Genomic DNA, 10,023 nt, shown 5'->3' with positions numbered 1-10,023 from the left:
GGGTTATGGTATCACTGGGGTTATGGTATCACTGGGGTTATGGTATCTCTGGGGTTAGGGTATCACTGGGGTTATGGTATCACTGGGGTTATGGTATCACTGGGGTTAGGGTATCACTGGGGTTGTGGTATCACTGGGAAGGGTTATGGTATCACTGGGGCTATGGTATCACTGGGGTTGTGGTATCACTGGGGCTATGGTATCACTGGGGTTATGGTATCACGGGGGTTATGGTATCACTGGGGTTAGGGTATCACTGGGGTTAGGGTAACACTGGGGTTATGGTATCACTGGGGTTAGGGTAAAACTGGGGTTATGGTATCACTGGGTTTAGGCTATCACTGGGGTTATGGTAACACTGGGGTTATGGTATCACTGGGGTTATGGTATCACTGGGGTTTTGGTATCACTGGGAAGGGTTATGGTATCACTGGGGTTATGGTATCACTGGGGTTATGGTATCACTGGGGTTATGGTATCACTGGGAAGGGTTATGGTATCACTGGGGCTATGGTATCACTGGGGTTAACACTGGGGTTAGGGTAACATTGGGGGTTTGGTATCACTGGGGTTATGGTATCACTGGGGTTATGGTAACACTGGGGTTGTGGTATCACTGGGGTTATGGTATCACTGGGGTTAGGGTATCGCTGGGGTTAGGGTATCACTGGGGTTATGGTATCACTGTGAAGGGTTAGGGTATCACTGGGGTAGGGGTATCACTGGGGTTAGGGTATCACTGGGGTTATGGTATCACTGGGGTTAGGGTATCACTGGTGTTATGGTATCACTAGGGTTGTGGAATCACTGGGGTTATGGTATCACTGGGGTTAGGGTATCACTGGGTTTATGGTATCACTGGGGTTGGGATATCACTGGGGTTAGGGTATCACTGGGGTTATGGTATCACTAGGGTTGTGGTATCACTGGGGTTATGGTATCACTGGGGTTAGGGTATCACTGGGGTTATGGTATCACTGGGGTTATGGTATCACTGGGGTTAGGGTATCACTGGGGTTAGGGTATCACTGGCGTTATGGTATCACTGGGGTTAGGGTATCACTGGGTTTATGGTATCACTGGGGTTGGGGTATCACTGGGGTTGGGGTATCACTGGGGTTATGGTATCACTGGGGTTAGGGTATCACTGGGGTTATGGTATCACTGGGGTTAGGGTAACACTGGGGTTTTGGTATCACTGGGGTTAGTGTATCACTGGGGTTAGGGTATCACTGGGGTTATGGTAACACTGGGGTTAGGGTATCACTGGGGTTATGGTATCACTGGGGTTAGGGTATCACTGGGGTTAGGGTATCACTGGGGTTTTGGTATCACTGGGGTTAGGGTATCACTGGGGTTAGGGTATCACTGGGGTTAGGGTATCACTGGGGTTATGGTAACACTGGAGTTAGGGTATCACTGGGGTTAGGGTATCACTGGGGTTAGGGTAACACTGGGGTTATGGTATCACTGGGGTTAGGGTAACACTGGGGTTTTTGTATCACTGGGGTTAGGCTATCACTGGGGTTATGGTAACACTGGGGTTATGGTATCACTGGGGTTATGGTATCACTTGGGTTTTGGTATCACTGGGAAGGGTTATGGTATCACTGGGGTTATGGTATCACTGGGGTTATGGTATCACTGGGGTTAGGGTATCACTGGGGTTAGGGTATCACTGGGGTTATGGTAACACTGGGGTTAGGGTATCACTGGGGTTATGGTATCACTGGGGTTAGGGTATCACTGGGGTTAGGGTATCACTGGGGTTTTGGTATCACTGGGGTTAGGGTATCACTGGGGTTAGGGTATCACTGGGGTTAGGGTATCACTGGGGTTATGGTAACACTGGGGTTAGGGTATCACTGGGGTTAGGGTAAAACTGGGGTTATGGTATCACTGGGGTTAGGGTAACACTGGGGTTATGGTATCACTGGGGTTAGGCTATCACTGGGGTTATGGTAACACTGGGGTTATGGTATCACTGGGGTTATGGTATCACTGGGGTTTTGGTATCACTGGGAAGGGTTATGGTATCACTGGGGTTATGGTATCACTGGGGTTATGGTATCACTGGGAAGGGTTATGGTATCACTGGGGCTTAGGTATCACTGGGGTTAACACTGGGGTTAGGGTAACACTGGGGTTATGGTATCACTGGTGTTAGGGTATCACTGGGGTTAGGGTAGCACTGGGGTTATGGTAACACAGCGGTTATGGTATCACTGGGGTTATGGTAACACTGGGGTTATGGTATCACTGGGGTTAGGGTATCACTGGTGTTATGGTATCACTAGGGTTGTGGTATCACTGGGGTTATGGTATCACTGGGGTTAGGGTATCACTGGGTTTATGGTATCACTGGGGTTGGGATATCACTGGGGTTAGGGTATCACTGGAGTTATGGTATCACTAGGGTTGTGGTATCACTGGGGTTATGGTATCACTGGGGTTAGGGTATCACTGGGGTTATGGTATCACTGGGGTTATGGTATCACTGGGGTTAGGGTAACACTGGGGTTGGGGTATCACTGGGGTTATGGTATCACTGGGGTTAGGGTATCACTGGGTTTATGGTATCACTGGGGTTGGGGTATCACTGGGGTTGGGGTATCACTGGGGTTATGGTATCACTGGGGTTAGGGTATCACTGGGGTTATGGTATCACTGGGGTTAGGGTAACACTGGGGTTTTGGTATCACTGGGGTTAGTGTATCACTGGGGTTAGGGTATCACTGGGGTTATGGTAACACTGGGGTTAGGGTATCACTGGGGTTATGGTATCACTGGGGTTAGGGTATCACTGGGGTTTTGGTATCACTGGGGTTAGGGTATCACTGGGGTTAGGGTATCACTGGGGTTAGGGTATCACTGGGGTTATGGTAACACTGGGGTTAGGGTATCACTGGGGTTAGGGTATCACTGGGGTTAGGGTAACACTGGGGTTATGGTATCACTGGGGTTAGGGTAACACTGGGGTTTTTGTATCACTGGGGTTAGGCTATCACTGGGGTTATGGTAAAACTGGGGTTATGGTATCACTGGGGTTATGGTATCACTTGGGTTTTGGTATCACTGGGAAGTGTTATGGTATCACTGGGGTTATGGTATCACTGGGGTTATGGTATCACTGGGGTTATGGTATCACTGGGAAGGGTTATGGTATCACTGGCACTATGGTATCACCGGGGTTAACACTGGGGTTAGGGTAACACTGGGGTTATGGTATCAATGGGGTTATGGTATCACTGGGGTTAGGGTAACACTGGGGTTATGGTATCACTGGGGTTATGGTATCACTGGGGTTAGGGTATCACTGGGGTTAGGGTAACACTGGGGTTATGGTATCACTGGGGTTATGGTATCACTGGGGTTATGGTAACACTGGGGTTAGGGTATCACTGGGGTTATGGTATCACTGGGGTTAGGGTAACACTGGGGTTATGGTATCACTGGGGTTAGGGTAACACTGGGGTTATGGTATCACTGGGGTTATGGTATCACTGGGGTTAGGGTAACACTGGGGTTATGGTATCACTGGGGTTAGGGTATCACTGGGGTTAGGGTATCACTGGGGTTTTGGTATCACTGGGGTTAGGGTATCACTGGGGTTAGGGTATCACTGGGGTTAGGGTAACACTGGGGTTATGGTATCACTGGGGTTATGGTATCACTGGGGTTATGGTAACACTGGGGTTAGGGTATCACTGGGGTTAGGGTATCACTGGGGTTTTGGTATCACTGGGGTTAGGGTATCACTGGGGTTAGGGTATCACTGGGGTTATGGTAACACTGGGGTTAGGGTATCACTGGGGTTAGGGTATCACTGGGGTTAGGGTATCACTGGGGTTTTGGTATCACTGGGGTTAGGGTATCACTGGGGTTAGGGTATCACTGGGGTTAGGGTATCACTGGGGTTATGGTAACACTGGGGTTAGGGTATCACTGGGGTTAGGTATTCACTGGGGTTAGGGTAACACTGGGGTTATGGTATCACTGGGGTTAGGGTAACACTGGGGTTATGGTATCACTGGGGTTAGGCTATCACTGGGGTTATGGTAACACTGGGGTTATGGTATCACTGGGGTTATGGTATCACTGGGGTTTTGGTATCACTGGGAAGGGTTATGGTATCACTGGGGTTATGGTATCACTGGGGTTATGGTATCACTGGGAAGGGTTATGGTATCACTGGGGCTTAGGTATCACTGGGGTTAACACTGGGGTTAGGGTAAGACTGGGGTTATGGTATCACTGGTGTTAGGGTATCACTGGGGTTAGGGTAGCACTGGGGTTATGGTAACACAGGGGTTATGGTATCACTGGGGTTATGGTAACACTGGGGTTATGGTATCACTGGGGTTATGGTATCACTGGGGTTATGGTATCACTGTGAAGGGTTAGGGTATCACTGGGGTAGGGGTATCACTGGGGTTAGGGTATCACTGGGGTTATGGTATCACTGGGGTTAGGGTATCATTGGGGTTATGGTATCACTAGGGTTGTGGTATCACTGGGGTTATGGTATCACTGGGGTTAGGGTATCACTGGGGTTATGGTATCACTGGGTTTAGGGTAACACTGGGGTTGGGGTATCACTGGGGTTATGGTATCACTGGGGTTAGGGTATCACTGGGTTTATGGTATCACTGGGGTTTTGGTATCACTGGGGTTAGGGTATCACTGGGGTTAGGGTATCACTGGGGTTATGGTAACACTGGGGTTAGGGTATCACTGGGGTTATGGTATCACTGGGGTTAGGGTATCACTGGGGTTAGGGTATCACTGGGGTTAGGGTATCACTGGGGTTATGGTAACACTGGGGTTAGGGTATCACTGGGGTTATGGTATCACTGGGGATAGGGTATCACTGGGGTTAGGGTAACACTGGGGTTAGGGTAACACTGGGGTTATGGTATCACTGGGGTTAGGCTATCACTGGGGTTATGGTAACACTGGGGTTATGGTATCACTGGGGTTATGGTATCACTGGGGTTTTGGTATCACTGGGAACGGTTATGGTATCACTGGGGTTATAGTATCACTGGGGTTATGGTATCACTGGGGTTATGGTATCACTGGGAAGGGTTATGGTATCACTGGGGCTATGGTATCACTGGAGTTAACACTGGGGTTAGGGTAACACTGGGGTTATGGTATCACTGGGGTTATGGTATCGCTGGGGTTAGGGTAACAAGGGGGTTATGGTATCACTGGGGTTAGGGTATCACTGGGGTTATGGTATCACTGGGGTTAGGGTAACACTGGGGTTATGGTATCACTGGGGTTATGGTATCACTGGGGTTAGGGTATAACTGGGGTTATGGTATCACTGGGGTTAGGGTAACACTGGGGTTATGGTATCACTGGGGTTATGGTATCACTGGGGTTATGGTATCTCTGGGGTTAGGGTATCACTGGGGTTATGGTATCACTGGGGTTATGGTATCACTGGGGTTAGGGTATCACTGGGGTTGTGGTATCACTGGGAAGGGTTATGGTATCACTGGGGCTATGGTATCACTGGGGTTGTGGTATCACTGGGGCTATGGTATCACTGGGGTTATGGTATCACGGGGGTTATGGTATCACTGGGGTTAGGGTATCACTGGGGTTAGGGTAACACTGGGGTTATGGTATCACTGGGGTTAGGGTAAAACTGGGGTTATGGTATCACTGGGTTTAGGCTATCACTGGGGTTATGGTAACACTGGGGTTATGGTATCACTGGGGTTATGGTATCACTGGGGTTTTGGTATCACTGGGAAGGGTTATGGTATCACTGGGGTTATGGTATCACTGGGGTTATGGTATCACTGGGGTTATGGTATCACTGGGAAGGGTTATGGTATCACTGGGGCTATTGTATCACTGGGGTTAACACTGGGGTTAGGGTAACATTGGGGTTATGGTATCACTGGGGTTATGGTATCACTGGGGTTAGGGTATCACTGGGGTTATGGTAACACTGGGGTTATGGTATCACTGGGGTTATGGTAACACTGGGGTTGTGGTATCACTGGGGTTATGGTATCACTGGGGTTAGGGTATCGCTGGGGTTAGGGTATCACTGGGGTTATGGTATCACTGTGAAGGGTTAGGGTATCACTGGGGTAGGGGTATCACTGGGGTTAGGGTATCACTGGGGTTATGGTATCACTGGGGTTAGGGTATCACTGGGTTTATGGTATCACTGGGTTTATGGTATCACTGGAGGGGGGTATCACTGGGGTTGGGGTATCACTGGGGTTATGGTATCACTGGGGTTATGGTATCACTGGCGCTATGGTATCACTGGGGTTAACACTGGGGTTAGGGTAACACTGGGGTTATGGTATCAATGGGGTTATGGTATCACTGGGGTTAGGGTAACACTGGGGTTATGGTATCACTGGGGTTATGGTATCACTGGGGTTAGGGTATCACTGGGGTTATGGTATCACTGGGGTTAGGGTATCACTGGGTTTATGGTATCACTGGGGTTGGGGTATCACTGGGGTTAGGGTATCACTGGGGTTATGGTATTACTAGGGTTGTGGTATCACTGGGGTTATGGTATCACTGGGGTTAGGGTATCACTGGGGTTATGGTATCACTGGGGTTATGGTATCACTGGGGTTAGGGTAACACTGGGGTTGGGGTATCACTGGGGTTATAGTATCACTGGGGTTATGGTATCACTGGGGTTATGGTATCACTGGGGTTAGGGTAACACTGGGGTTGGGGTATCACTGGGGTTATAGTATCACTGGGGTTAGGGTATCACTGGGTTTATGGTATCACTGGGGTTGGGGTATCACTGGGGTTGGGGTATCACTGGGGTTATGGTATCACTGGGGTTAGGGTATCACTGGGGTTATGGTATCACTGGGGTTAGGGTAACACTGGGGTTTTGGTATCACTGGGGTTAGTGTATCACTGGGGTTAGGGTATCACTGGGGTTGTGGTAACACTGGGGTTAGGGTATCACTGGGGTTATGGTATCACTGGGGTTAGGGTATCACTGGGGTTAGGGTATCACTGGGGTTTTGGTATCACTGGGGTTAGGGTATCACTGGGGTTAGGGTATCACTGGGGTTATGGTAACACTGGGGTTAGGGTATCACTGGGGTTAGGGTATCACTGGGGTTAGGGTAACACTGGGGTTATGGTATCACTGGGGTTAGGGTAACACTGGGGTTATGGTATCACTGGGGTTAGGCTATCACTGGGGTTATGGTAACACTGGGGTTATGGTATCACTGGGGTTATGGTATCACTTGGGTTTTGGTATCACTGGGAAGGGTTATGGTATCACTGGGGTTAGGGTATCACTGGGGTTATGGTATCACTGGGGTTATGGTATCACTGGGAAGGGTTATGGTATCACTGGCGCTATGGTATCACTGGGGTTAACACTGGGGTTAGGGTAACACTGGGGTTATGGTATCAATGGGGTTATGGTATCACTGGGGTTAGGGTAACACTGGGGTTATGGTATCACTGGGGTTATGGTATCACTGGGGTTAGGGTATCACTGGGGTTAGGGTAACACTGGGGTTATGGTATCACTGGGGTTATGGTATCACTGGGGTTATGGTACACTGGGGTTAGGGTATCACTGGGGTTAGGGTATCACTGGGGTTTTGGTATCACTGGGGTTAGGGTATCACTGGGGTTAGGGTATCACTGGGGTTAGGGTATCACTGGGGTTATGGTAACACTGGGGTTAGGGTATCACTGGGGTTAGGTATTCACTGGGGTTAGGGTAACACTGGGGTTATGGTATCACTGGGGTTAGGGTAACACTGGGGTTATGGTATCACTGGGGTTAGGCTATCACTGGGGTTATGGTAACACTGGGGTTATGGTATCACTGGGGTTATGGTATCACTGGGGTTTTGGTATCACTGGGAAGGGTTATGGTATCACTGGGGTTATGGTATCACTGGGGTTATGGTATCACTGGGGTTATGGTATCACTGGGAAGGGTTATGGTATCACTGGGGCTATGGTATCACTGGGGTTAACACTGGGGTTAGGGTAACACTGGGGTTATGGTATCAATGGGGTTATGGTATCACTGGGGTTAGGGTAACACTGGGGTTATGGTATCACTGGGGTTATGGTATCACTGGGGTTAGGGTATCACTGGGGTTAGGGTAACACTGGGGTTATGGTATCACTGGGGTTATGGTATCACTGGGGTTAGGGTATCACTGGGGTTAGGGTATCACTGGGGTTAGGGTATCACTGGGGTTAGGGTAACACTGGGGTTATGGTATCACTGGGGTTATGGTATCACTGGGGTTATGGTATCACTGGGGTTGTGGTATCAATGGGAAGGGTTATGGTATCACTGGGGCTATGGTATCACTGGGGTTATGGTATCACTGGGGTTATGGTATCACTGGGGTTAGGGTATCACTGGGGTTATGGTATCACTGGGGTTATGGTATCACTGGGGTTAGGGTATCACTGGGGTTGTGGTATCACTGGGAAGGGTTATGGTATCACTGGGGCTATGGTATCACTCGGGTTGTGGTATCACTGGGGTTGTGGTATCACTGGGGTTATGGTATCACTGGGGTTATGGTATCACTGGGAAGGGTTATGGTATCGCTGGGGTTATGGTATCACTGGGGTTGTGGTATCACTGGGGTTATGGTATCACTGGGGTTATGGTATCACTGGGAAGGGTTATGGTATCACTGGGAAGGGTTATGGTATCACTGGGGTTATGATATCACTGGGGTTACGGTATCACTGGGGTTATGGTATCACTGGGAAGGGTTATGGTATCACTGAGGTTATGGTATCACTGGGGTTATGGTATCACTGGGGTTATGGTATCACTGTGGTTCTCTCTCCCATTCAGACAACATGATGGTTCTACTGTGGTTCTCTCTGCCATTCAGACAACATGATGCCTCTCCTATACTGTGGTTCTACTCTGACACATTTAATTTAGGAAACAATTTGAGTGTTTTGATTGACTGCCTCAGGTGAGATGTCACAGAGGGAGGGAGGGAGTTAGGGAGGGAGAGAGTGATGGAGCGAGGGAGAGGAGGGAGGGAGGGAGGGAGGGAGGGAGGGAGGGAGGGAGGGAGGGAGGGAGGAGGGAGAGATGGAGGTAGAGAGGAGGGAGAGATAGAGGTAGAGAGGAGGGAGAGAGGAGGGAGGGAGGGAGGGAGGGAGGGAGGGAGGGAGGGAGGGAGGGAGGGAGGGAGGGAGGAGGGAGAGATGGAGGTAGAGAGGAGGGAGAGATGGAGGTAGGGAGGAAGGGAGGAGGAAGAGATGGAGGGAGGGAGGGATGGAGGGAGAGATGGAGGGAGGGAGGAGGGAGAGATGGAGGGAGGGAGGGAGGGAGAGAGGAGGGAGAGATGGAGGGGGGAGGGAGGGAGGGAGGGGGAGGGAGGGAGGGAGGGAGGGAGGGAGGGAGGGAGGGAGGGGGAGGGAGGGAGGGACCACATAGTTCAACCATCTAGAGTCTTGGCCAGCAAAAGTACTGTTTTTTACATTTTTTATTTTAAATTCTCCCTGCCTCGACGCTGCGGGGCTTCAGAGTGAAATCCTAAATTAGACATGCCTGCTACCTGGCATTAAGAGTCTGTGTCTGTGTCTGCAAGGGGAGACAGGAGAGAGAAGATAGGAGGGGTACTCTGGGGAGACAGAGACAGGAGAGAGGAGATAGGAGGGGTACTCTGGGGAGACAGGAGAGAGGAGATAGGAGGGGTACTCTGGGGAGACAGAGAGAGTTAAAGGAGATAGGAGGGGTACTCTGGGGAGACAGGAGAGTTAAAGGAGATAGGAGGGGTACTCTGGGGAGACAGGAGAGTTAAAGGAGTTAGGAGGGGTACTCTGGGGAGACAGGAGAGTTAAAGGAGATAGTAGGGGTACTCTGGGGAGACAGGAGAGTTAAAGGAGATAGGAGGGGTACTCTGGGGAGACAGGAGAGTTAAATGAGCTAGGAGGGGTACTCTGGGGAGACAGAGACAGGAGAGAGGAGATAGGAGGGGTACTCTGGGGAGACAGGAGAGTTAA

This window comes from Salmo salar, chromosome 18, assembly GCF_965601325.2.
Source record: "Salmo salar chromosome 18, fSalSal1, whole genome shotgun sequence".
Taxonomy (NCBI): domain Eukaryota; kingdom Metazoa; phylum Chordata; class Actinopteri; order Salmoniformes; family Salmonidae; genus Salmo; species Salmo salar.
The sequence above is the reverse complement of the archived record's forward strand: the minus strand, read 5'-3'. Positions refer to the sequence as shown.